General features: G+C 43.9%; 1 protein-coding gene across 1 annotated transcript in view; it reads right to left on the reverse strand.

Moving 5' to 3' along the window:
* The window catches only part of LOC128811852 (cytosolic carboxypeptidase 6-like), a 181,883-nt gene that overhangs the window by 57,674 nt on the left and 102,751 nt on the right, over positions 1–21,458 (reverse strand). The window lies entirely within an intron of this gene.

The following is a 21,458-nucleotide window of genomic DNA, read 5'->3' on the forward strand; positions in this document are numbered from 1 at the left end:
GTACCCAAATGTGTTGCAAGGATGGATTTTCCAAATGATCAGGGTTTGAGAGGTGTCAGGAGATAAGGCAGTGAGAGGACAGTTTTGAGGGACAGCTATCACACAAGTTCTAACCCTGCCCACGCCAGCATAGCCAAGTGATCACACTGCAGCACAGGGCAGGCTACAGAGATCAAGCCTAAAACTGAAAAAGAGGCAGAATCAACTTATTTTAAAAACAAAACTTCCCAGACTGTCTTCCATCTTCATGAAAGCAGTAGAAAGTAACCTTTTGGAGTACTGTAGTTCAGACATTAAGAGCAGACTGCACAATGCTTTGGCAAATATACTACACAGCCATGGCTGACCTAGATACAGAGAAGTGATCCATGCTGTAATAGTGAAATGAGCAGCAGGAAAACCTATAGGACTACTGTAGGCTATAAAGGGGGTGAGTTCAGAAAGGAACCTAAAAGAGAGGGAATAAAAAATACAACACAGATGACATCACAAGTGCGGTAGTCAAGGAAACACGTTTCATTTTTTCCCTCAGTTCAGAGCAAGCAATCATAAAATGGACAAAAATAGGAATTCAGAGCCATTCCTATCTTCTTCCCTGAGATTATACAACTTTCAGAGACAATAAAAAGCAAGGTTTAGTCAGTGTAGACTTAGGATCTAATCTTCACAAAGGTTTGATCTTTCAATGTTCAGCTCATAGTAATTTTGTTCCTCACTTCAATGCACATTGCATCAGCCCAGGAACAACAGAACGCTATGTACATGGTAAGAACTCCTTATCAGCCCCTTTTTGGGGTAGTCTATCAATCAGCAACTATGTGTTACAGCATTTTATTAGCTATTCTAAGTTAAATGCCAGCAGCATTGTCAAGGTGCTACAATTGTGCAGCTGAACTCCATTTTGAGTTTTTTTATGAATGTAATCTCCTTGAGCCCAACAGCCAACAAGCCATTATGTTTCTTACCCCAAACTAAATACCTGGGGCTCACAGGACCTGCAGAATTGTACCAGTGTCCCCCTTCCACTCCCCAAAGTTTAGAAAGCAGGTAAGATGATTTGCACAGAAACCGGTCTCACAGCCAGGGAGACATCCAGAGAGGATGGAAACCTTTTCTCCCTAAAACAATTCAATCATAAAGCAGCAAGCAAGATCACATCAGAAAAAAAAGGGGAAATAATGGATGTCAGGCATTGTATTTTGCCATTAGTTAACCAATGTATCCTAACATTACCATTCCTAGGGCAACACAAGAAACAAGTCTATCAGAGAGTCCCCACCTCTCCACACTATCCTGATTAAAGTAGCTCCCAGTCATTTCCAAATGTAAATTCAAAAAAGGTGCTTCTCAGTTTGCAAATTACTCAACATTTCTTGAAGCAGTGTCACACATTTGTCACAAGGGGATGCACATTTCTCTACTGCAGGACATGCAGAACCTGGAAAATGCCCCCACAAAGATTTAGTCCAAGGCTGGGAGGCACTGGCCATCCAGTGGCACTCTGAACCAGAGGAGGAGGAGCAATGCTGGTACCACTGCAGGACTGGAAGGAAGACAATAGATCTGCCCTCCAAATCCTGGGTGTTCATCTTACCAAGTAAACCTTCCATATGAGGTCAAGAAAATACTGGTCAAAAAATATTGTTCCTTTTATTGCTTATACGTTTATTTCTTGCCCTCTCTTATGGAACGACCTAGCGAAAAAATATTGTTTTCTTTTATTTCCTTTTAAGCTATTGTATCATCTTACATTTTCATGTTTGTAGAGATTCCTAACCTTTGAGTCAACAGTATAACTAATATTTAGATACTAAATTGGGAATTGCAAACAGATCAGTGGTTATTAAAGATAGCCTGATGCATCCTCTGGATCAGAAAGTTCTTGATGTCCTGACTGCAAAACCTGGGTGAATACTTCAGAATTTCCTCTGCCTTATGTCTCCCAGTTTGATTCATCTTTAGTACTATTCAGTAAAACTTTATTGCCACTAAAAGCTTTATCAAAGTGCATAGTGTTGCCTGAGGTCAGACCAGCCAAGCCTTGAGCCTCATATGAACTGTTTTGATGCATAGAAAATCTGTCTTTAACAATTCCAGCCTCTCCTAATAAACTGGCCCATCCCTAAAGAGCACCGACTTAGAAATATAATTAACCTCGATGTATTCTGCCTTGTGCAGCAAATAGCACTAGGAAGAAAGAGGGTTTTTTATCTGATTCACTCTTAACTACTAAATCATGATTCCTTTTATTACGTTTTTGTGCATTTCATCCTAGTGGGACATGGAAACAAGTTTGGGTAGTTTCATTGCCTGAATTTTCTGCTGCATACCAGCTGTCTGGTGTGGCTACATTCTCTGCCCTGGAAAAGAACATTTATTTCCCGTTTTTGTACTGTCTCTACCACTCTCCTAGGAGGGAAAGATCTTTTCCCTAACACAATTAAAATAAATATAACAAAATATTGCTTCATCCTATAGCTAGGCATTGTAAAGCCATTTTGTGGTGATGAAGTTATACACCTCCCAGTTTAATTCAGTTTCGTATCTGTTCAGTTAAGCTGAAGCTTTGGCAGAGTATATAGTGCTACAGAGAGCCCAGACCAGACAGGACTAGACCTTTCATGGAGGTCTTGCCCAGGGATTGCTTCCCCAATACACTGGTGATCTGGGGAACTCCTTGCTGCCAAAAATCAAGGAAATTAAGAACTTGACTGCATTCAAAAGAGAGGACGTGGCAGAGCCAGAGCACAGAAACATTGTTTAGCCTGTGGACCAGGGGAGAATGTGGGATGAGCAGCAGGGAAGGAGAAGAAGAGAGACACAGCAGGTTTAAGGGAAGATGGACAAGAAGCTGCACACCTCACTCACAGCACGTGGGCCTCCATGCCTTTCTCAGGTCACCCTGACAATTTGCTGCTGCAGGAGGAAGGGGAAGCCCTCACAGCCAGCTTTGCAAGCTGGGTACAATCCTGCTCCTGCTGCTTGTTGGAGAGCCAGGGAAAGGGTGACCTTGTTTGGCAGGGAACTTTACACACACTGCGTGCCCATGTCAGGTCCCCAAGCCAGCACAGCACCCACCACACCAGCACCAGGCAGGTACAAACACACCACCCCTTGTTAGCAATTTCAGAGAAAGGCTCTGTTTAGCTCATGGAAGGCAAGGACCAGCACAATGTACTCCCTGCACTGTTTCTGTGCCTTCCAGGCAGCTTGTACTGTTCATTGCAGGGCTGTGACAAGCGCTGCATTCACTCTTTCCCCCACATACTACTTTGTGTAGTATCTGGATTAAGGATGCCTCCTCTTGTCATTCAAACTGTCTGCTCCACTGCTCAGAGCTGAGCTGGCTGGAAAAGGAGAGGCACAAGAGCTGATATTCTCAACTTGCAGTATTTCTTCCATAAAGAAGGGATTTAGTATATTTGTTATCTCAATTTAGATGGAAAGACAAGGAGACAGCAAACACCCATGAATTCGAAGGGAATGAAGCTGCATAAAGAAAGTTGGTGAGAGGAGATTTGTCCCCGTAACTACCAGAAACATCTAATCTTCCTTCCTGCCTTGCTGAAAGAATCCTGTTATTGTTTGCCCAAATGCAGCCATCGCCAACTCTCATACCCAAAATAATTAGACTTGTGACATTTAAATGAAGGACTTTGGCAGGTGAGAAACAGCAGAAGAAAAGCACAGCAAAATGCCATTCTATGCCAGCCTTCCAGGGAACAGTGATATGGGGCAGCCACAATCTGTCTGGGAAAAAGTGGGATGGGAGGAAAGGGGATGTGGGTTGTTGAAAAGGCTGCAAAGGCTCAAGGTGTCTGCCTCACTCATCTCACCTGTGTGTCTCTCAAGCAGAGGAGCAAAGTGCTGTTCCTGCGGGCTCCTGGTGGGCAGCAATGAAAAGAGGCACACAAAGTGATATTTCTCTCTCTCTTGCCTTGAGCAGGTGCCAGCAGAAAGCTTTGGCAGCTGCTGAGTGTTGTGCTCTGGGAATTTCTGCAGCACAGAGTGTTGGTCTCACTGCCACAGTTGGATGACACCAGACCCGTTGGTGACAATGAGCCTTACAAGGAGAAGTGAAGGTGTAAAAACAAGATGAAATCCAAGCTGTGTTCTTTTGCAGGGCAGAAAGCATTTACTGACGTCAAGAGCTGCAGCCTGTTCCATTTGGGGTGTGCGTCGTGCCCAAAATGAATTCAAGAGACCACAAATTCACCTGGAAGATCGATTTCATGGCCTGAGAGTCAGAATATTAACTGTGCATCACTCAGCTCCAAAGCAGCCCCTCTTTTTCCACGTGTGCTGTTCCTCACAGCCACGCCACCTTTCTCTGCTGAAGCTGGGAGAGCGCTGCGCGTCACCCCTGCACAGCCACCACTGCCCAAAGGTACTAGAAAGGCACTTAGCAGGGAGAGGATTAGGGAGCTGGGAAGTGTGTGAGGCCAGGAAGACCAGAGGGCTCACAGGGCTGGTGTCACCTGTAACCACATGCAGGACTATTGTGCCAATCCCATAGCAGATGGGGTAACACCTGATTTTTATTCCCAAAGAAAGTAACAAGTGGCAAGAAAGATTGCTTTCTGCAGAAAGGAATAAAAGCAATGCTAATTTAGCACCAAGCCTGCCTCTCTGCTTTGTTGCCAGCATTGATCCAAAAGCTACAGAGGTGACTGTGGGACAGATCTCATCTTTGGTGTCACTTTGATGATTTCAGTAGAAACATAACAGATGATGCAGGAGGAAATTAGTCAAGTTCAACAAACTTGCACCAAGGTGCCAAACAGCCCCCATGTACCGTCACTTCTTCATCATCCTGACCATGAAGGATGCCCTGCTCTGCTCAGTCTCTCATCTTGACCCAGCTCTTCACACTTCCCCAGTGCAGCTGACAAAGGGAACAAACAAAATACATCCTGTGTGACCTGTGCTTCGTCCAGCTCACACAGTTAGCACTGCTCTAAGTCCAGCTCAAACTTTCCACTCCCTGGAGCAAAGGAAGAGGCAATCAGCTTGCCCAAACACAAAGACCCAAGCACCAAAGCAGATCAGGAGCAGTACAAGTCGCAGACAGGGAGCTTTGGGAGATGGGAAAGTGTTTGCTACCTCCTTCTTCCTTCCAGCCCCTTCAACATCCCCAGACATATTGCAAAGCCAGCACAGATTACACAGCTGCAGGATGAGGATGAGCAAGAGCAGTGGCAATTGCAGGGACAGACAAACAGCAGCCAGAGAGCAAGGAGACAGAATCCCCCCAGGAGCTGGTGCTCGGCATCTCTGTTTGCCCTGCAGCAGTTTCTGAAGCCAGAAGGTGCCTGCAAACTGGCTCCCACTGTCCCTGCACCACAGCTCAGCTCTTCCAGAGCTATAGGGAGGTGATTGGATCCCTGCACTGCCTTCCTGCAGCACTCCCCCTCCACAGCTCCTTGTCTGTTGATGCGCCCACTGTGGGTTTCCAGCTCCTGACAGGGTTAATTGGCAGGCCCAGCAGGGGAAATAAAATGTTTCAGCTCTGTGGTTGCTTTTTTTTGTCCTTGTTTGCTCATGAGGCTGAGGGAAAGTGCTGGCTCCTGAAGGGTTACAGAGCAAGCACAGCGGGTAGCCAGCTGCTCTAGCTCTCTACCTTTTATTCCTGGCCCGTATTTGTGCCCCTTCATGCGGCTCAGGTGCATTTGGCAGACAGACATCCCCACTCCTCAAACCTGGGGCTACAGGGAGCAGAGGGCACAGGTCAGGACTGGGGGGATGCCTGGGGCTGAGGGGGACAAGCCAACAAGCACAGCCCTGGGCACTAAGGGCCATTCTGCAGCCAGCAGCAGGGGCCTCTGTAGCCCTTTTTCTCTCCCTCTGAGGCTGCACTTCACCAGAGACAAAAGCCCCCTCCCAGCTTCTTCTCTGAAAGCACTCTCATTCCTTTTCCATTTTCATCTAAGTTTCCAATGAAGATTTATTACTCTGAGTGATTACACTGTCAGCCAAATGAGCAGGGAATAGGAATATCCTTTCTTCTTGCATTCCAGCCACTAGTCCATTTGGCTCTCAGCAAAAAGAGCAGATTTAGCATGATTTTAGTCCCTTTTCCTTGCAGGTATTATTTATTTTCAGGTTGACAGCATGTGGGAAAACCCATCAAGAATCAGTATCCTGGGGCATGAAGCTGGGTTGTTATTCACCTATTTAAAACCTCGAAGGAATGGGGTGGTCAGTTAAGCCTAAGTCATGTAAAACTGCAAGGCAAAGGCTCTCTATCAACACTGAAAACCAGTCAGATGTGGCAGGAGAAGCAACTAACAAAAGGCAAAGAGGGCGGTGAGGAGACAGAAATGTCAAAGCAGAAGACAGCAATAGTTCCCATCCTACTCTCAAAAAACAGGAATTGTACACAGCATGACAATTGCCAAGGAGATGAAGCATGCACGCATATGCAAAGAAATTTTACCCAAGACCTATGAGATCAAGATTTATTTTTGAAGATTGGTTTGTTGGACTTTTTGTTGATGTTGTGTTCAGGGTTTTTTCCCCCTGGGATATGTGGGAAGTGGGACATTTTTGGTTTTAATTTTCATTTCCTTGTAACAAGAATATTCCCCTGTCATGTGAGAATGCAGCTGTAGCAATAACACTACACTATACCTGAATGACAAGGACACAAACCTAAATGTAAATAAAAAGAGTACCCAACTAGTCTGATTGTGGTGCCCACCTGTGAGAAATGCAAGTAACAAACAGATTGCATCAAAAAAACCACCCCTCATGCTGGATTTCTGACATAACTGGTTAGATTATTAAAATGGTAATCAGTAAAAAGGGCAATTTCAATCAATCAACTTCATCTCCTAAGGAGAAGCCACAGGGGGGAGAGTGAAGGAGTCAGGAGATCTGGTTGTGCAGATTTAGGCAAATCACTTTGCTCTGTATGCCTGTTCCATTTTCCTTTTATCTCACTAGACTGTGTCCTAGCACTGTGTCATTGTCTAGACAACGCCATTTCTCCTGTCCTGCATTTTCATCCAAGAAAAAACTGGGAGAGGAAAGGACAGGCACCAAGACTGCAAAGCACTTTACAGAGGCACAAACAGATTCACATCCCCACATCTCAACATCCCTAGTCACCGGTAAATGGCCAGAAAACCCTCTGGCAAAATGCCCCTTTTTCTTCTTTCCTTATTTTGGTCCAGCAGAGAATGACAACTTGCTGTTCTGTGAGCCCAAACCCAGCACTCTGCTCGGGGAGCCCAGGGCTCAGCCCCACTGATGCTCTGCTCGTGTCAGCACAACACCACTTCTGCTCTCAGTTTGCTTTGACAAAATCCTGGAAACGGCACAGAAATGCAATGTTAAAAACAAAAAAAACAAAAAACAAACCCTGTCAGGATGGTAGAGCTGAGAGCTGCTAACTGGGAAAGGCAGGGAGGGAGGGAAGGAGGGAGGTGGTGTGACCACCCCCAGGCCAGGCGAGGGGACACGGTGGAGTCACAGCGGAGCGCAGGTATCGTGACATGGTGACATGCAGGGCGACCCCTTCACCTCAGGTCATGCATGAGGTCCCAAAAGGCCCTCAATCAAAACAGGGCTGAAGCATCCTACCAAGGTCAGTGCAGACAAACAGGAAAAACAGCATTTTCAGGGACTGCCTATGCCAGTGAGGTTTGCCTGGCTCCCCTCGGGCCCCTCGCCAGGCTGCGGATGGAGCCGTGGGATGGGGTTCCCAAACTGCCTGAGCTGCAGAGCACACTGGGGAAATAAATGATAGGAACAATGTCCCTCTGGGTTCTTCTCTTTCTCTCCATATTATCGTGTCACTGTGCATGTCACCTTGTGATACCGGGTTATTTATCATCACTGAGCACCTCGATTGGCCCTGCTAGAGAAAAATCAAAGAAAGCAGCAGGGGCTGGGGTTTGATGAGGAGGAAACAAATTCTTCCCTTCAAGAGCATGCAAACTTGTCTGCTACCCCATGCACACCCACACACACAAAATCCCAGGCTGCTCTTTTCCCCTGCCAGCAGCTCTTCCTCACGCATCCCTGCTCTTCTCCCTTTTCTCTGCTCAGACTCAGTGCCTTGTTTCTATGGATTTCTGTGTCAACTCCCTGAAGGATATTCACTGGAATGGACACATTTACAGGATTACTAACGTTCTGAAAGCAGGTGGTGCTATTATAGTCATACAAAAGCCACCTATTTTTGGTGCCTTGTGCTGTCATCCTGTTAGGCTCTGCTTTGCTTTGCCTGGTTATTGTACCAACTTCTCAGCACCATTACTGTGAGCTGCTCCAGTTGCAGCTCTGTCTGCAGAGGCCTGATAGAGGGGCATCTTTGTTCACTGGCTTGGAGCTTCCCCACACAAAGAGAGGCCTGCAAGCTTTTCTTGCTGTCATCATTCATTTCCTTCATGAATCTTGAGAATGTACTTAAAAACAAAAGTTCTGCTATATGTGCATATCTAATGTATGCATACACTCACCCATGTAAATTTTCCTATGCACAGCAGCCTTAAAGTGAAATGTTAGAAGCTGACTATATTCACTTTATCCTTATATCATATTTCAGGTAATCACTTTGAAAGTCATCAGGTAAATTTTGAGTATTGTCTATGTTCTTCAGTTAGGTCCATTCACATTAACTGCTTTAATATGTCAGCTTGTATTGGCTGGAAACTTTTAGCTTGTCTCATCTCATTTCTTGGCACATGGTCTTACCTGTCCCTGCACTCCTGGGTTTGGTTGACAGCACTGCAAGGGTGCTGCACTTATCTACAGTCACAGACCATCTCTGCCTAATTCCATCTAAGCACCCAGCACTGAGAAGCAAAGCGAGATGAAACACAGGAACAAAGTTTAAATAAAATCACATTATTAGCAGTCACATTTCCAGAGCCCCAGTTCTGAGACCTTACTAAACTAATGGTGAAATGATCAGGAAAAAAACAATGTCAGCATATGACAGTTTAAAAGTGCATATAACAGAGCAGGGATGACTGCAGGAAGATCCTCTGGCAGACCAAAACCACCAGGATCTCCTATGTCCTTTTCACCTTGAAGGGAGAAGCTGGATTTTCACTTTCAGCTCGGCACTTTGCAAAACCTGGCAATCTTGAGTCCAACTCCTTTTACTCCACATAAAGGCAGTGGAGGGCAGTATAAATTGTGTGTGTGCTTCCCAAAGTGGTTTATGCCAATCCAGCTCGTGTGTGAGGGATTTGCATTCAGAGGGCTTACGATAAGTACAGAATTATTAATACAGCGTTGCACTCGATAGCTGAGACACTGGTTGTAACCAGGGGAAAAAAAACCACTACCCTTCTGCTGTAAAGCATCTTAATGGGAATCAGGCTCAGTCTTGTCTCATAGCATAAATGTCCTGACCTGCTGTTCCCTACTTTGTAACACAAATTCAGCTATAATCAATTATGGCTTGAAATGGTTCCTTAAACATAGTGAAAAATCCAAAGCACATGCAAAGGCCTCTGATGGTAACTGATGTGATAAAGCAGCACAGGAAACTCCTTTTTCTTAAGGCTGATTTTAAGTGCCTCTGCAGACAGATGCAGTTGCTGTGCTGTGTACTGCTAACCTTGAACTGACATTAACAAGTGTATCCAAACTTTCCTTTTCCAACCAGGATGGGGACTCCCCTGACAGCTGCTGCACATTCCCCTCTCCCCTCATTGCATCACCAACTCTCTCTTGGTAATCAATAGAGGTCAAATCTAGGTCCCATTGGGATTCATGGTGAAAACTATTGACATCAACAGGTCAGGAATAGCCAAGAGAGGATTTATACAACAGAGAGCAGAGAACATGAGCAGGAAAAGGCCACCCCAATCTCAGCTGGTGTAAATAAAGGTAGTTACAAATTTACAACAGATAAGGCAGGGGAAAAAAGACAAAAGAGAATAAAAGTATCCTTATTTAATCAGCTTGGATGCAAACACAATCTCCTCACAGCCCTGTGTCACAGGAAAGCTTGGACCTGGCCAGGCTGCTGCAACTGGGATGCTCCGTGTCCTGCAACCGCTACCGCCGCCGGGGCAGTCCGGACAGACAGGGGGAGCAAAGGGAGAAAAAACCTGCTTTGTTCCTGGTTTTAGCAACCATCAGGAATACATGCCCTGCTCTTAGCCGGCTGCCACGGGGGGACGGCACGGTCGGTGCCAGAAGAGGGCACTTGAGCTCCAGCAAGCGGGAGATGCGCGGCGCCGCTCGGGCAGGACCGGCCCCGCCCGCGACACGGCAGCCGGGATGCGCGACAGGCATCGGACTGCTGCTCCCGAGAGCCGGCACCGAGCGCTCTCCTCGCTCTTTTCCTGCCTCGGGGCTTCCTCCAGTCCCCTCGCGGGCAAAGCTGCATCACACAGGTCCTTAACCTGGGTTCCTCCAGCAATACGGATCGTGTGCCCGCTGAAATTCTCTCCTTGCTGGAGCTTTTTGTGGTCACATACCCAGACAGACCTTCAGGAGTGCAGTAACATTTACACTCCCTCCAGCCTTGCCCCCAGCAGAAGCATTTCTTGAGTCCCTTTCTTTTGTTCAACTGCCTGTTCTCATCAAACTTGCCCAAACTTAATACTCTTGTTGGTAGAAACAAAAAAAAAATAAGGTTAGAAGTTTTGGGTTGAACGTATATGAAACACACAAATGCCTGCTGCCCAGTAAAGTATCCTAAACACAGAGGCTGCCTGCTTTTCCCAGCTGTGTCATCTGGTCCAAAACCAGACTGGTCTCCCTACAAACCTTACTTATTGAAGCACAAAACCTGCTCCCATCCCTCCAGACACAATGTAATCAGCCATGCCTCATCTCCTTAGAAAACTCTTGACAACAAAATTTCACAGATTATGCAAAACCCTGAATTAAAGGCAAGAAAGGCCAGAGGAGATGAAGAAAAATAAACTGAATGATACAGCAAGTATGACAATTTAGGTCTTGTTTTGAAAGCTTAGTTCTTTTTCCGTGGTGTTCCCTATGACAAATATGAAACCATTTTCTTGTTTGAGATAGGCAAGCACAAAGTAAGAGCTAATGTATCTGAACCAGCCCATAAACTCCCACTGCATCAATCCATACCATCTAATTCTAAGTGGCTGCCTCAGAGTGGTTAGCCCTCTGTTTGCATCCCAAAAGTTTCCAGACACATGAATAAACCAAGCACGGATAAATCGGTCTGAAGGTCTGTTTCTCAGATGGATCTGGCAGCTGCCTCGGTTTATTGGCAGCTCATTTATCATCTCAAGAAAAATATTGATGGTTCTAGAGACACAGGCCCTTTCTGTGTCCTGGCTGAAGGAAAGCTGTCCTTCTGGGCAGGCTTTGGAAAGAAAGTCAATGCAACAAAATCTGCTTGGCAGAAACGTGAGGGATGTGGTGCAAAGAAGAATCATTAAGTAAGGAAGAAGGAACACCAGGATGATAACCCTGTTGGCCCAGAAATAGCCCAGTCTCACATCTTCACAGTATTCCAGCAAGAATATGAGATTGTGAGAGTGCTAACAGGCACAGTCATGGGCATCTTCTCAAGTGGAGGCATCACTGCTGCACAGGAAGGGACAAAGAGCCTGAAGTTGTGTTCTGCCAACAGAACCAGCACTCAGCAGACCCTGAAGAAATTCACAGAAAGGCAGTGATCAAAAGGCTTGAAAACAGGAATAATGGGACTGAAGTACTGGAAACTCTCTCCCCTTGGGCTGGCATCATCATGCAGTCCTGACTCCATGTAGAGGGTTGGCAGTCCAGCTGCCTCTCTTCTAGAAAGACACCGGGAAGACAACTGGAGCCTCTGAGCCATTTCCATTCCCTATCTTGATTAAGGCTGCGTTCCACTTGAACATATTTAAGGATTTATTGGAAGTAATACTGAGATCTGTCATGTATTGATGTGGTGGGAAGAGATCTCACTTTTCACATGTCTCCCCAATATTGCTCCAGCCACATGTCTAGAGAAACCAGACCAGTGTAAGCTTTGGCTACACATGACACTCCACTGCCCTGCAGATCCTCTTTGCTACATGAGAGGTCTTGAGCAGCTAACATTCACACTGGATTTCTTGAGGGACTGGATGATGGAGAAAAATTGAATGGATTGTCACTTATCACTTGGTCTTTTATGGCATCAGATGACAATAGCTGGTTTCATAAGGATTGCTTAGTTTCAGAAAAAGAAATAACCGGCCCGACAGAATCATGAATGCAACCCGACTGTGGGAGCATGTTATCCAGAAGCTGCTTTGCTGCACACCAGTCATAATGACACAAAGCAAGGTATTTGGGATATTGCAGTTTTCAAAACTGTAATCCCTCCAATAGGCATTGGTTTCCAGATTATTTTAACTAGATGTCCAAAAACTCCAGTCTATGCTGAACAGGAATTCAGTTAGTTTAAGAAGATTTGAATCCCTCCTAAGTACACTAGGGAAAAACCAAGAGGACAGGAGAGCAAGCAAGTGTTAAGTGCATCAGGAACTGAACACATGATGTTTAAAGTCTGTACTCTAGAACTGAAAGCTTCATTTTTCATTTGGTTCTTATGCCTGCTGCTTGTGTGATCAGTGTGCCATTTATCCTGAATGCAAATTAAAATCACACAACAAATAGCACTGGAGTCACTGGAGTTGATTCTCCATTACTTGGCAACTCAAGCAGTTGTGTATAACCAGAGAAAAAATGTAAGATGACAAACCGACTCTAGACATGGTTACCTGATCTGGTAATATTTTTCTGCTTATGATGCAGAGGGCAAGTACACAGCAAATAACTGAGCAAGCTGTGAAATTTCAAATGTGAAATACAGGTGGCTGATGGTCAATGCTGCTCCCAGGGTAACAGGCAGGAATCACAAAATAAAGCTTGCTGGTGATAGGTTTAAAACAAACAAGTCATTAGTAAGCTATGGAAATCCATAACACGGAAAGTTGTGGATGCTAAAAATGTATATGGGCTCATGGGAGACATATCCACTGACTGTTATCTCAGATATAATCAACATGGGGGTTTTGGTCTCTTCTCCCAAATAACAAAGTGATAGGACTAGAGAAAATGTCCTCAAGTTGTGCCTGGGGAGGTGTAGGTTGGACATTAGGAAACATTTCTTCACAACAAGGGTTGTAAGGCATGGAACAGGCTGCCCAGGGAACTGATGAAGTCGCTATTCCTGGAAGGATTTAAAGGACACATGGATGTGGAACCTGGAGACATGGTTTAGTGGTGGGCTTGGCAATGCTGGGTTGGACTTGATGATCTTAGAAGTCTGTCCAACCTAAATGATTTCATGATTCTAATAACTGTGGCTCTGAGATCCCAAATCCACTAATTGCTGGAAACCAAAGAATATTCTGGGAAAATAGTTACATGCTTATTCTGTTTTCAAATTCATCTCAGGTACCTTATTTTGACCTCTATCAGAGACAAGACACTGCAGAGGACTGGTTTTGATCTGATTTGATTTAGCTGTTCTCTTCTTAAGAGATGAGACATGAGAGAATCAGACCCACCCTTGCTCTTATCAAAACACAAAGGTTTCTGAGCACTAGATCAAAGCTGCAGGTTATCTTTAGTTTCTGCCTGAGACATGTTAAGGCTTGGTTTTTCTGAACTGTGGACAAAGTTTTACCTCTAAGTGACAAGAAACACAGCTGGCTTAGGGTGGGCCTGTGCTGGCCTTGGCTTGGATGGGTATTCTCATCACCTGTGAACTGAAACCTGACAGGTTTCTGGCCTCTTTCAGCAGAGGTTTGATGGGGAAGGTGCAATTTGCTTTCCAAAACGCCACAAGATATCCTTTCTTAGGGTTTTCACAGGGATTAGGGGTTAAAGTGTAGAGAGAAAAGGAAAGTGAAGTCTGGACTCACCAGGGGCATGCTCAGAAAGAAAAGGAGATGTTGGATCTGTTTCCTGTGACTTTCATGCCTGCTGTCCTCCTCTGGTTTCTAACAATAGACATGCAGGTGTCCCTACTGGAGAGATTAATTGTGGTCTCTCTGCTCATTCAGCCTGCTATTTTTCATGAAACTCATAGGAATGTAATATCTCTGAGACCTTTATCACTGTCAAATTCAGTTGCAATTGGTCAAGCAGCTGAGAAAGACACACACTTGTTTCTTCGCAGAGTTTCCTAAAAATCATCTCTGATCCTCTTTCAGAATGTTGGTATTTGAGATTAAAGAAGTAGTTGTTAAAAAAGAGCTTCTGCTCCTACCCTAGAATTCCCTTTAATCAACAGTAACCAAGCTGATAGTAGCAAAATATGAAAGAAAGAAGGAGTAGTTCGGGTGAAAGACAGTAAAAAGTGAACAAAACCACGAGGCTGGGTGTGTCTGATTAGTGAAACAACTCCTGGAAAAAGCCCCATGAGATGCCAGAAAGGCCTGGGGTAGGGCTAATGACCTAAATGCCAGCGAGATGATGAGAACACAGACGAGACAGGCACAGGGGAGAAGACTCAGAGAGATTTGAAGAGACACAGAGAAGAGGAAAAAGAAGACAAACATGGAGACACACAAACACCACCACAGGCTGGCAGAAAAGGGGAGACCTCTCCCAGAGACACTACAATTTGGCTGTTTATTGCTTTCTGAAAAACACCTTGTTCTGAATGGCTTTTTTTCCTCTTCAATCCCAATGACATTTGGGAAAGCTTCAAAGCACAGCACTGTCTAAAGCCCTTCCCCAACCTAAGTCTCCAACCCACAGACACTAATAATAACCACTCCCCTCAGACATTTCCAACAAATTGTTAATATCTTTTAAGCCCTGCTCCCCATTGCCTTTCAGATTAGCCTTGCCCTTTCCTTTGCACTTAAGTTTAGCAAGTGTTACTAATAGGAATTTAACATTTACCGAAGAATTATTTTAACTACAGATCTAATAGCATTTGTATGGAGTTCTGAGCACCCAAGAGCCTCATATCAGTTCTATATGCTTAGTTTTGTCTAAGTTGCTTCTAAGAAAAAGGAAAAATACATGTTTAAGGAAAAGAAAGTTCATAACAGAGGCATTCAAATCCAGGAAAGCCAGTTCCAAGAAGGATAGCAGCAGTGCCTGGAGAGAGCTTTCCCTTCTTTACATTATCCACAAACCTGCAATCACTCATGTGATCAACTTCACCTTCCAACCTTTCAGCAAAAGCTTAACTTGTGCTTGGTCTAAGTTATTTTTTTCCTGTGTACAAAGGAAATACTAATAGAAAAAAAGTTATGCTTATTATTATTATGCTTATTATTATAATAATATTAAGATGCTTATTATTAGCTGGCAATTTATTATTTTTTTACATACTACCATCAAAACCTTTTTGAATTAGAGAGTTTTGTTCTTGCAGACCAAGAATCATTGAGAGCTTGAGTGGAATGCACCAATGAGGCTTTCAGTCAGCAAAACCTCAATGACAGCTTGGCACCAGTAGCATTCAGTGTCTCAATACAGACCTCAAAGGCTGCATTGGATGAGACCATTTTTAGAACTGAGCTTGTGAGGATCAGTCTTCCCATGCCACTGGATACAGCCCTACCTAAGCTGAGGAGCACATCCCGAGCCAGCTCTGAGTTGAGGACAGCTGCTGGGATGCAGGGATGGTATTTGCACGTGTCTCTAAAATGCTTATGCTCCAGCTGTCCACAAGGTCCCACTTGCTGAATATAGTTGTAAATCTTGGTGGTTCTCAAATCAATCTGTCCAAATTCCCTAGTCCAGGCTCACAGCTACTCAATGCTACCTGCTCTTCAAAGAAGGCAAATTCATGTATTCATGTCTGAAACTGACTTGAGGGCATTTCTGTAAGTCTGGATATGCATCCTGCTTACATTCTCATCCCACAACCACCATCTGTTCTATCCCCTGTACCTTGGTATCCTTGGGAAAGAAATATGCATACACAAGAGGAAAGAAAAGGTAACTGGAATCATATGGTTAAATTGAATCATTTTGAAGAAATCTTCCAAGACTGATATTCTACATTTAAGAAAAAAAAAAAAAATCTTTCTTTAAAATAAAAAAAGCACCTTTATAATACACTTTCCACTTTTATAGCATCTTTCATCTAAGGCTATCAAAGCACTCTGAGATACAGATACTAAGAAATCCATTACAAAAATTATGCATATTCCTAAGTTGACTGTGGTCACTTCCCTAAATTTCAATTTCTCTACTGACACTCCCAGACAGATTGATGCAGTCAGTGCTACAGGCAACCAGATAAACAAATCTGCATACACATATAAACTCTCCCCCACAAACAGCCTCTCTTACAGAAGAGAAGTATTTTTGTGCAGCATTGTCCACTCCATTGAGCCCTTTGAGAGAACGAGGTGTGCATACTGCAACACCATGTACTGCCTTGTACTTTCATTCCACTGCACTTCATTAAACAGACTTTCACTGCTTCTTAATTTTCTTTGAGCAGGTCCCACTGTATATACCCGATATGAACAAACACACAGATTCCTTCTGGGTATGAGCCAACAGCTGCAACCCTGAAAAATATCAGCTTCTTATATCATTAACTGAGTTTCCATGGTGCCCTGGGGCAGAGATATTGATGCTTGACAGCATTATCACTATAAAGTAACTTTACAACTCTATAATTTAACTCTATGCTTCCAGTAATATTAAGAGCATTTGAAATTGTGGCTGTAAACCTTGACACTTTCACACAGACTGGGGAGCTGAAAAGAGGATTTTGTTTCCTCTCCTCCAAAACAGCCCTAAACATGGTACTAAGAAACAACCAAGACGTGCAAGGAGGTCACCCAGAAAAATCTGCAGGATTAGGATTAATGCCACCTTTTGCAACACACAGAAAGGAGCCTGTTTCTAGGACCTCAGCAGAAGAAGTAGACCTCTGGATGCCTTTCCCTGAATATGTGCCTGATTTACTTTGAAATCATCTTGGCAAGAACCTCTAACAGAAGTTCAAACCTAAGCCACACTGGATAACCTCTGCAGAGCTCCCTCAGCTTTATCAGCACAGCTTTTCATACCTCATTGGCTTTTGCTAATAATGCCTTTACTGGCTGGGAATGAACCTGCAAGGGCCCTAATCTGTCTCATAAGGATCTTCTCTTAAGGGTATCACTAAGAGAGAGGAGGATCAGGACAGGCAGTTGCCAAAAAAAGAAATGCAAAAAAGCCCAAAATAACCAAGTACATTTGCCCTAGGGAACTGGCAGGTACATGAAGCTCTAAAAGTTATAGATGCTTTTACTGGAATTGTAGTTTGCATACAGATTCCTTTTCCCCAGGACAGGCATTTACTGAGATCCAAGTACTCTTTAAAAGGAATCTGGATGTAACAAATGACTGTTTCCTCCAGGGATTTAACTTCTCAAGTCCCCAGTCAAGCAGCAGGCAGATATTTCGCTTGAAGTTAAGAATAAGAATGAACCCAGTGGTCTCTGAGTCAAGAGCCCAGGATGTGAGCTCCTGTTAGGTGTCTGAAGAGATTCTAGTCAATCAAAGCCTTCATTCTGTGGCTGTGGCCACATAAAAACATCTTTATGTCCACAAACAAGAGAGAGTTCAGCAGTGCACCTTTGGATGGGGTCCCTCTCCACCTGGAGGAAGCTTGCAATTGAGATAAAAATACACCAAAAAAAAGCTATGCACATGCTGACAATTGTGATGCCCACCCATCTCGATGATTATTCTCCCCTACAGCTACGGTCATACCAGTTCCTGCCAGGTCTCCATCATTTCTGCCTTCCTGCCTTATGGCTAGGCTGTGGAAGAGTAAAATCCTTTTATTCTCTGTTATGGGCTGCCTCCTTTGCAGCAAGGATGCAGTTCAAACACTCTAAAAAATGAACCAAATAGATTTTAGAGCTGTTGATGTGAGAGTCCTTTGCTGGCTGCTCTCAGGTCAGGCTGCCATGGCTGCTCTTCACAGCTGTAGTGGGATACTGGAAAACAGCAATTCTGGGTGTGCTGTCAGAGCAGGGCTCAGCCCTGCAGCTGGGCATTCATCCTGCCTCCCCTGCTTTTTATCCCTTGTTCCCTGCCCAGCTCTGAGGCTGGTGTGAATCGAGACAGCTCAGCAGCTCAGCTGCTGCTGGTGAGTGCTACAGAGCAGTTTACAAGCCTCATGTCATAAGCCCTGTAAATGCCTAGTAAAACATGGAATTTAATGGAAGCATATCAGCTCATTTTAAAGCTCCTTCACCTGGTGCTGAGCTAACTGTTGTTGTGCTGCCTTTTTTAATCAGTTACCACCAAATGTGTGCATGTGTGAGAAGGGTTTTAAACGTTTCTCTGTCCACTTCCAGGCAAGTAACAGACAAGCCTAAAATCCTCTTATTATGCCTTGGAAACAGAGTCCATTCACTGTTATCTGCAGCACGTGTTATCGTAGGGTTTTCTGCAGAGCTTACAGAACATATTCCTAATGTTTCTCACACTCCAGGTATGTATCTGTTAGACACAGACCTAGCAGGCACACACAGAGCTCTGCAGGAATGTCTAAGTGCTTTGTTTGCTGGATGAAAATACAAGAGGAAGTCCAGCTGTAGCCATTAGTGACACCATGCCAATCGAGGCCTGAGACATTGATGCAATCATGTTAATTCTCTGTGTCAGAAAAGGCCAGAAACTCAACACTCTGCATGATGTTATCCCACCATAAACATAAACACCCTGCACAGGCTGAAGGAAGACCCTTCCCTCCTGGATTTCATTTAAACAGTGCAGCCTCAGTAGACAATTTATTTTTAGAACATTCCAGGTGTCATCCTCTAAATTCTGAACCAATTCATTTAGAACATTCAGTCATACTAACTGGAGTAATTTGAAACTGATTTCTGCTTCTAATGATATCTTTCTATCCTTTTTTTCTTACTTTTCTTACTGAAGAAAGTTACTGTCCATACTAATGGTAAGAATTCAAACACTTAGACTGAAAGTCTGTCTTCCATTTTCATGCATGTAAGGTATCCACTTATGTCAAAAATTACAAAGTATATTTCAGACAGTCACACAAATCTGAAAAAAATGGATAATCTCACCCAATGTTAAAATATATCTATTACTGTCACACTGAAGTTTCTATGGATCGCAGAGCTAGCATGTAAAACCTGAAGAACACAGAGAGATAAAAAACCCACCAACAAACCTAATCCACTTATATAATGGCATGAAAGGGAGTAGTACTGTGATCTTATTTGCCACAAATGCTGTAAAGAAAAGAAGCTGACAGGTATCATTACTTGTCACCAATGCAAACACAAGTCTATTCAGAGTTTGTTCTGTTCTCCTGCCTGTCAACAGGAACAACATTAGGCTAAATTAATATTTTGCAGAATCTGGAGATCCTGATTGGTTTTGCTCTCTAAAAGGAGCCACTATGGCTAGCTCTGGATGTGTGATCCACTTTGTAGTCTCTTTTCATGGTCATGGGTGACCTGAATTTGAGGCTGAATCTCAGTCTGCACTTCTTAATCCAACAGTAGAAGCTTTGAACAATCCTAGCCTCCCCGATACTGTTTCCATTGAAAGGAAAGGGAAATGGGAAAAGGGAAAGGGAAAAAGGGAAAGGGATAAAGGGAAAAAGGGAAAGGGAAAAAGACTCACACAACCAAATAACATCACAGTGGGATGAACAAAGTTCTAAGAAATACATCTTTAAAGGCAGATTTCCAGAATACTTGCACTAGCAATTCACAGTTCTTGGGCTCGATGTGTTTTCTTCCTTTATTTGCTTGAGTTGCTGCCTGCATGTAAGTAGACAGTTAATAGAAACAGCCCTGTCCTTGGAGGCCAATATGAACTGACTGCCTGTGTCTTTGGTTCAGGTCCATTAAAAAATCCGAGCATTAATTAATCACTGACTTGCAAATAGCTTGGAAGGGCTGTTCAGGCTAAATTGGAATGTTCTGCAATTGTTTTACTTTCAGTCATAGGCACTTCAGTGATGTGAAACTTCCTCCCCTGCCAGGACAGGATGTGCATAAATCCAGTGGCTACTCCTGTGTTGGATCAGACCAGTCTAGAGACAATTTCAAGCAGCTCAATTTCTTCCACTAACTAGAAAACTGCACACGTGAGGAAAAGATCTCAGAGGCAGTACTCTGGATAGAATTCCTACATTGAAAAGGAAATAATAAAACCTTCCAGGGCAAAATGCCAGTGGAGCAAACTCCATGGGCAAAGAGCCTCCCCCTGCTTGCTGTCTGCCAGGCCAACCAAAATCTGCTTCTCCTCCTTTTCCACTCAGCTGGGTGAAACCCTAACGGCAGAAACCAAGCTGCTGCTTGAGCTTTCCCTAAGCCAGCTCCAAGAAGGTTCTCTGCTCTGGAGCCTGGTTTCTGTGCCCCAGCTGCTGATGGAATGGACAGGGAATGGAGCATCTCTGCCTGCAGCAGGCAAGGCAAGCCAAGCAAATGGAGGTGTTGGACCCCACAGGTGAAACTTCTGCCATGTGAAGCACAGAGCAGAAATCTTTACAGAAAAGGAAACTAAGCCAGCCTGATCTACCAGTCTTGAAGGAAAACATATCCAAGGGAATCATGATCTCATGTGTATAGGGGCTCTTTCCATTCCTCACCGTAAAAACTGTTCTTGATAAGGAAGAGAAATAAGCAGTTTTCAGCACAATGAGCACACAGTGAGGAAGAAAATTAAAGGTAAAACTAAGGCACAGGTTCTTGAAACACCAAAATACCAACTTAAGAAAATAAATACCTAAACCTAACATTAACAACATTTTTTTTCCACAGTGGCAAGATATACTACATTTGTGCATGTTGCAAGGAGCTTTTCCTTCAGTTAACTTTACTGGGCAAAAAAGAGCTTCTATTCCAAATGCTCAAGCCTGGTAAATCACTTTAATATATTCATCTCCCTCCTTCCCCCAAATTTCACTTTCAGTGGAGAAGTCAAACCAGAAAAGCCCAAATGACAAACAATTTCTTTCCCTGCTCCCTGTTTCTTGCTCTTATTCCCACACTGAGAGCCCATATACATGGATGGTGAAGAATTAGATCTCATATGAAAATTTCTCCCTTGCTATCCCCAACTTCCAAAATGCAGTAGAGAGGTAAATAGGCAATCACAGCAAATCTTCCTCCCTCTGCAGTGTTTCTAAACCTGTGGAAATTTCAAAAGCTGCCATGATAGAATGACAAAATGAAATAACATACCCAGCGTTGAAGTATGGGCACTGGCTGTTTGATTGAGCATGGTGACAAAAAGAAAAAGAAAAACATAAAAGCAGATCATAAGACCAGTCAGAACAATTCTACAAATTGCTGATACATTGAGATAGCCAGATGGATATGTGTTTTTTGAGGAATGAGACACCACTTCTATTTGAGCACTCAAAAATGCCAACAACTTTGATGGTTTTGTTTTCACAATTTGACTTCTATTTCTTTGTCAACTGGCATTGAAGATTCGTCCTCCAGGCAGCTGCAGAACCTAATGGATCCTTTTGGCTGCAGTTCAAAGGCAGAGAAGATATTTTACTCAGTACCAAAGAT

This window comes from Vidua macroura, chromosome 9, assembly GCF_024509145.1.
Source record: "Vidua macroura isolate BioBank_ID:100142 chromosome 9, ASM2450914v1, whole genome shotgun sequence".
In the NCBI taxonomy this organism is placed as follows: domain Eukaryota; kingdom Metazoa; phylum Chordata; class Aves; order Passeriformes; family Viduidae; genus Vidua; species Vidua macroura.